Source organism: Diabrotica virgifera, chromosome 3 (genome assembly GCF_917563875.1).
Source record: "Diabrotica virgifera virgifera chromosome 3, PGI_DIABVI_V3a".
NCBI classification, from domain to species: Eukaryota; Metazoa; Arthropoda; class Insecta; order Coleoptera; family Chrysomelidae; genus Diabrotica; species Diabrotica virgifera.
This window is the reverse complement of record NC_065445.1, coordinates 201,845,737-201,854,136: the sequence shown is the minus strand read 5'-3', so window position 1 is coordinate 201,854,136 and position 8,400 is coordinate 201,845,737.

Genomic DNA, 8,400 nt, shown 5'->3' with positions numbered 1-8,400 from the left:
TTGCACTTCATTTAGTTTTTGTTCTATTCTTATGCCTCTATTATCCATACAATCTAATTTTTCACTCATCTTTTTCATCATTTCCTCCATCTTTTTTTCGACTATGGATTATTTTGCTAAATCTCTAGGCTAGCGTTAGAATCTTTCTCACTTCGACGGTTAGTAAGATTTTGCTTTTATCCAATCTCAGAGATTAGAATTTTACTATTTTGTTACGTAGCGTAAAATGAGCCACACCCGTTTCAACCACGCGGAGGTGTGTCCACTTATCCACGCACCAAAAATATTCTTATTTTTCGAAAGTATTCTTATTTTTATTTACTGTAGATTGTTCTTTTTATTTTAAATCCGGCAACACTGCTTAAAATTCGAGCAGAACTTCACCTCTGGTATACTGGTTTTCTTATCTGCTTGACCGCTTAGCTTTTTGTAGTGTTCCAATGTTTATTATTTATCACCCACAATCGTTACCTTATAAAAAAAACGCTGTTCTGTTTATGTTTGTCTATTTCCACTTTTTTTGTCCCAATAGAACGTCTTCACTTTTATAATTTACGTTTCGCACTTGCTTTGTATTTAAATTTCACTACACCACGCGATATTCGGGGAAAATGCAGGAGTAAATTTAACACTTTATTTGCGTTCCAATGCCACGTTGCCAAGGAAAGATGATATACTATTTTTAAATTTTTTGAATGAAAAGAAACATCGCTGATTTTTAAAACGCGGTTTTTTATTAATTCAATTAAATTTATTTTCATAACGTGTTTATGGTATGAACTATAGTTTAGAAGTGGATTACGATACCAATCTACCAGTAAAATGCTATTTTTACGTATAACTCTAGTGTCCAAAAAACAGGGTGGGCAACAAACAAACAAAAACAACATCTTTAAATGAAACTTACGTGGATATTCATCGGAAAAAACTCCAGCAAAAAGCAACGCGAAGATTACTAATGGCCCTGTGATTACGTTCATGTTTGTATAGAGTAGGTAAATGGTGTAAACTAGTTTCCTTTATATACAATTGGCATACTAAAAACTACAAAAATTAATTGGTTATTTTTTACTTAAAAGCCATAATATTTGTAACTAATAATAGTCATTTATCACAATACCAAATAAGTAATGCAAAAATAGTAGGTAAGTAGATAAATTATCCCTTAATTAGTTGTCTAGTTTGATTACTTTGTTATTTAATTAATTAATGTGACGTACTTTGCGACTAACAACCATGGCACAATAGAATAATTGGAAAAAAACTACAAATAAGGGCAAAAATAAAACCAAACAATGCTGGAGAAAGGACTACGCCCCTAGAACTGATTAGAGAAGTGTCGATAATTGGAGCTCCGAATAAAACGTATTTTTTGATGATTCTTCCTCAGCCACTGTAACATTTTCATTTCAGCTACCTCCATCTTTTTTTCCTGCATCTTCTTTATAATCCACACCTCACCACCGTACACCAACACAGGTATCACCACACCCTTGTATATACAGGGTGTTTCATTGGGAAACGGAAATACTTTAACGATAAATAGAGGTCACCGAGCCGGTTCTAGATGTGCTACATGTTTTGCCCTACCGACTTTTATAACCGAGTTACAGGGTGTTTTATCGATTTTGCCCATTTCTTTCCTAAGCCATAACTTTAGAACCACCCTGTATATTTTTTTGATATTTGGTACACATATGTCTCATTCAAAACCCAAACAACCGACATACTAACCATAAGGAAAGGTCCAGGACCAGGTCCGGATTAACAAAAAATTATAAATTAATTGTGATCTTAAAACAACACCCTGTATATTCAAATTTTGAAAATCTGTCTGCAAATTTGAAAAGAGCACAAAAAATAAGTTTAATGGTTGGCTTAAATTTTTCGGCCAGACAATTTTATGACTTTAATTTTGAAATTATATTGAATTTTTTAAGAACTCTGACATTAAAAAGCAGGTATTATTAAGTTTTAGTTATAAATTAGTAAAGTTAATGAATAAATACTCATTTTGAAAATAATCAATACTTATTGACCACATTGGAACGACCCAATTACTAATAACAAGAAAAATCCAGGTCCGGATTAACAAAACAATATAAAGTAATTGTAACCTTCAACCAACACCCTGTATATTGAAATTTTGAAAATTTGTTTGCGCATTTTAAAAGAGCATAAAAAACTGTGATTAAAGGTTCATTTTAATTTTTTGCACCGTTGATTTAATTACATCAATTTTGAAATTATATTGAAATTTTAAAGAAGTCTGAGATTAAAAACCAGGTATTAACTTTTAATAATTTAATGTTAATGAATCAATAATTATTTTAAAATACTTAATACTTATTGACTACGCTGGATTCATAGTAGATTCTCTGGATTTGTAGCTGTATGCACATCATTAAAAATTATAATTGCGAGAATTTTGATATTTTAATGATTTAGTAAATAATTTAAAGCAACAGCTATACCTAATAAAAAAAATTCGTTTAAACAATTCAATAATTTAACATAAATTAAAAATATTTGAACTATAACAGTTGCTCAAAATGTCCGCCATTTTGTTTGATCCATTTCCTTGCTCGTTTTAAAAGATTTCGAATCGATTTTATAATTACATTGGGATTGTTCTTAATTTTTCTGACAGCTTCTTGTCACCTTGACAGAATTAATCAATATGATTTCAAAATTGCCGTAATTAAATTACCTGCGCAAAAATTTGACATGCACCTTTTAACGCACTTTGTTATGCTCTTTTAAAATACGCAAACAAATTTTCAAAATTTCAATATACAGGGTGTTGTTTCAAGGTCACAATTACTTTATATATCTATTTTTTTGTTAATCCGGACCTGGATTTTTCTTGTGAGTGATTGGGTCGTTCCAGTGTGGTAAATAAGTATTCATTATTTTTAAAATGAGTATTTATTCATTAACTTTAATAATTTATAACTAAAGGTTAATAACATCTACTCTTTAATGTCAGAGTTCTTAAAAAATTCAATATAAATTCAAAATTAAAGTTATAAAACTGTCTGGCCGAAAAATTGAAGCGAACCATTAAACTTAAACTTATTTTGTGTGCTCTTTCGAAATATGCAAACAGATTTTCAAAAGGGCCTAGCCGGGTAAGATGGTGAAAAGTGCCCCCAACTCGATTTAAATTTCATATAGACCACTTTTTAGCACATATAGAGGAACTCACTTTCTGAAATTTTTAGCCCCCTAGGTGGTCACGTGACCCCCCTAGAGCCTAATTAGGCTTTTTATGTTTTTATTTTTTATCTCAGCCGAATCAAGAGCTAGCCAAAAACTTTATTTAAAAAAGTTGTAGGTTTCAAAAAGATCTATATGAAAAATTTTTTTTTTATTTTTTGGCGGGAAATCCGAATTTTTAGAACAATTTTAAACTTTTAAATAACTCTGAAAAAAAAATCAAGACACTCGTTTTTACGAAAATCAATTATAACGTGTATTTTTGCACAACCTTTGACCCTGAATTTTTTCAGATTTTTAAAATTGGTGAAACGTACCTTTAAAAATAAAAAACCCCATTTTTTCGGTTTTTTTTTTCGTTTTTTGATACAATTTTATAAATATTTTTCAAAAAAGGTAACACCGTCACTAGAATAGGTAAAAAACTGAAAAATAATTGGGGTTTGCTTTATAAAATTTTTTTGTAACGCCATCCATTTTCAAGATACAGGGCGTTGAAGAAAACAAAATTTTACACATTTTTTACGATTTTGCTGAAACTACTGGCAACATTGTAATAAAACTTGGCGAGTTTTAAGAGGTAGTTATTGTGCATGTTTTGACATACAATTAAGGATTTGATATTCATCATTGGCGCGCATAGGGGTAATGGTCTGAACTTTTTAAAGAATAAACATAGTACGCCACTGACATATTTCAAATTAACAATCGTTTTTGAATTCCTCGTTCAATTTGTGACAAAAAATCTATCTTCTTATTTTTTCATACGACGCGCCATTCTTATTCAAAAAATAAAAGATCTTAATCCTTACAAAGCATTCGAACTTCTAGTAGTTTCTACATCTACATACATAAACTCGTACATCCATTATAAAAATTAATTCGAATACTTTGGAAGCGTTAAGATATTTTATTTTTTGCAACAAAACGGCGCGTCATATGAAAAAATGGGAAGATAGATTTTTTATCACAAATAGAACGAGGAATTAAAAAATGATTGTTAATTTGAAATATGTCAGTGGCGTACCATCTTTTTTTCTTTAAAAAGTTCAGACCATTACCCGTATGCGCGCCAATGATGAATATAAAATTCTTAATTGTATGCCAAAAAATGCACAATAACTACCTCTTAAAACCTGCCAAATTTTATTGCAACGTTGCCAGTAGTTTCGGCAAAATCGTAAAAAATGTGTAAAATTTTGTTTTCTTCAACGCCCTGTATCTTGAAAATGGATGGCGTTACAAAAAAATGTTATTAAGCAAACCCCATTATTTTTCATTTTTTTACCTATTCTAGTGACGGTGTTACCTTTTTTGAAAAACATGTATAAAATTGCATCAAAAAACGAAAAAAAAAAACGAAAAATTGCGGTTTTTTATTTTTAAAGGTACGTTTCACCAATTTTAAAAATTTGAAAAAATGCGGGGTGAAAGATTGTGGAAAAATACACGTTATAGTTGATTTTAGTAAAAACGAGTGTCTTAGTTTTTTTTTTCAGAGTTATTTAAAAGTTTAAAATTGTTCTAAAAATTCGAATTTCCCGCCAAAAAAATAAAAAAAAAATTTTTCATATAGATCTTTTTGAAACTTACAACTTTTTTAAATAAAGTTTTTGGCTAGCTCTTGACGCGGCTGAGATAAAAAATAAAAACATAAAAAGCCTAATTAGGCTCTAGGGGGGTCACGTGACCACCTAGGGGGCTAAAAATTTCAGAAAGTGAGTTCCTCTATATGTGCTAAAAAGTGACCTATATGGAATTTAAATTGAGTTGGGGGCACTTTTCACCATCTTACCCGGCTAGGCCCTTTGAATATACAGGGTGTTGCTTTAAGGTCACAATTAATTTATAATTTTTTGTTAATCCGGACCTGGTCCTGGACTTTTCCTTATGGTTAGTATGTCGGTCGTTTGGGTTTTGAATGAGACATATGTGTACCAAATATCAAAAAATATACAGGGTGGTTCTAAAGTTATGACTTAGGAAAGAAATGGGCAAAATCGATAAAACACCCTGTAACTCGGTTATAAAAGTCGGTAGGTCAAAAAATGCAGTATATCTAGAATCGGCTCGGTGACCTCTATTCACCATGAAAGTATTTCCGTTTCCCAATGAAACACCCTGTATATTTCCTTTCAACCATTTCCCGATTTTTCGCTCACAGAGTAGGTACCCCGCTCATTCGCTTCCAGTTAAGCCAACCAGCCTGTATCCTGTGGGCAATTTGTCGAGCCAGTGTCCCATTTTCCGTTATGTAGGAGCCAAGGTAAGGTACGCGACCCAAATAAGGCCCATCTTATTTAAATATTTTTAAATAATTATTAAATATTCTACTTAACTACTCAAACCAGTGGAAAACGAATGTAAGGTTTATGCAATTTTATTTTACTATGGTAAAATTTATCAAATTTTAACGGTTTTTTTTTAAATAAGTGTTGTGGGCCTTATTGGGTACAGTGGTTCCAAAAAAGGCCCACCAGTTGGTCCAAATAAGGCCCACCTGTTTTAAAGTGTTGTTTTATTTTGTTCATAAATTTGATTCATGATTTTAGATGTTAATAAAATTAGATATTTTACCGAACTTACAGTTAAAAAAACGAGCGGTTCGTATTTATATACGACTTAATTTATACAACTCAAAGTAACATCGTCCTGGGTTTATAATATATGATAAAGTTATTATGGAACATTCCGGAAAAATTCGCGCTCATCTCTACTACTCGATCGACGGTCTGCTAGCACGCATACCGTTCTCTCGAACGAATGGAACTTTCTAGTCGTGGAAACCGTCTATTCGCAACTCTTTCATTACAATATTGTAAACTGTGTTTGGGGAATTTTATTGTAAGATATCTATTAAAATAAAGGTATTTATTAAATCAGAAACATACGTTTATTAACATTTAAGAAATTTTGCAGTTTTGTAATAATCTGCAGTCTACAAATCACACTTTGTACAAATAAATAGAATAGAATAGAAATATGCTTTTTCTACAACCGTGTTAAAAATGCAATTTTTAGCACTCCATACGAGCGTTAAAAATGCTCCTTTAAGGCACTAGTGCTTTAAAAATTTTATGGCAATGCAATTCGTATTGACCGTATAGACAATTTTGATGTAATGTCAAAAAAATATAAAAATGGAATGTCAGTCAAGTTCAAGTAAAAGTTTTTGTAGATATTGTCCTGTAATTACGTTTGTAGAAAAACTATTGTATGATATGCGTGTTAAAAAGTACATTTTTAAGGCACTCATGTAAATTGCAGAACTCGCTATCGCTCATTCTGCAAACTTTCACATGCGTGCCTTAAACGTGTACTTTTAACACTTATATCATAAATAACTATTATTGTCACTGAAAATTTAACAATTTTATGGACAAAGCTTACATACAGTCAAAAAAATCAGTAAACAAATAACAAAAATACAATTTACTAGAATTAGATAAATCGATAAACCAAGAACAAAAACAATATATTGCAAAATTTATATAAATTGCAAATTGAACATCAACAAATAATAAAATCAACATTAGGAACTAATAAGTTTATGCTGCTGCATATGAAATCCAATTTTCTTAGTTATTCATTAAGAAATTCTTCTCTTGAATAATGTGGTCTTTTAGATAGATAGGCTTTTGTCATTTTACGGAACTTTGGGAAAGATGTTGCAGATTTAAGTTGTAATGGGAGATGGTTGTAAAGTTTTTTTGCTGAATATAATATAAGTATGTAGATTTCTTTGCTAACTCAGTGGACGGGATCGGTAAATAAATATCAAAGGTTGAATTTCTGGTGGAGTAAGACATGAAGGTGTTTACGAATTAAACAAACCGTTTCTAGAATATATAAAGATGGAAGTGTTAAAATTCCGTGATCTTTGAAGTAACTTCTGCAATGTGTAGTTCTTCTGAGGCCAAACGGATATCTTATTTATTGTTCTTTTTTGCAATTTAAAAATAACATCCGATTGAGCAGCTGTACTAGACTCCAAAAAGGAAGACCATAATATCGAAGATGAGACTCAAACAACGAAAAATATGTTATTTTAGAAGATCCTAGATTGATTTCTCTTGAAACAGATCTTATTGCCTGGCAAGCTGAGACGAGTTTTTTACTTAACGAATCGATTTGAAGGGACCATTTGAGGTTGCTGTCTAAAAAAATACCAAGAAATTTTATAGAATCAACGATACTGATCTGGCTGTTATTAAGAGGCAAAGCTTGAAGAGCTCCTTTATAGGATAATGCTACTGTCTTACCCACGTTAAAAGAGAATAAAATTCGAGTCAGACAAGGTCTTTATCGTCAGTAGATCCGAAGTTATAGTTGCATGAAGAGTTGCAATAGTTGAGTTGCTCCAAGTGATACTGGTGTCATCAGCAAAAAGAAAAAATTTTCCATCGATTTTTAAATTAGTGATGTCATTTATAAAGATAAGGAAAAGTAGAGGACCCAATACTGAACCTTGTGGTACACCACATATAATATTTTTGAGACTTGAGTCAGTCTTATTTGTTCTAACCAGTTGTTTCCTATTATCCAAGTAGGATTGGAACCAATTCAAAGAAATATCTCGAATTCCATAGAAATTGAGTTTTTTTATCAAGATATCGTGATTTACTCAATCAAAAGCTTTGGCATAGTCACAGAAAACAGTGGCAGTATAAAGATTATTGTTTAGTGCTTGGTAAACCTCATGTAGTACAGAAAACATGGCACCAGTGGTACATTTATTAGTTAAAAAGCCGAAATGTAGGTGTTTTGTCTCTGCTTGTTAGTCCTAAACATTCTTCGTGTACCTACATATTTAAGGCAACTGGTACACAGCCTCATATCTGCTACTCTGTCCTCTTCTGGTATTGGCCAGACTTTTGAAAATATTTTCCCGAAAATTATGTTATTAATCGTACGCCCTTCGTCAGTTTTTGTGAAACAGTACAGTACAACAAAACCTCTTGATCCCAATATTCTTCAAAAGGTGCAAATACAGATTTGCCCATGGGCTGTAGCTTGTGAGTAGTGTTAGTTTGTTGTAGTTAGTAATAGTTGTTGATAACGAGTAGTTTCAATCAGTGTCCCAACAACCAAGTTTTAGACAAATCGGAGACCCAAAAAATTTTTGGATCTAAAATTGAGTGGTTTGAAATAGAATCACACGTATGCTAAAAGAAATTCATT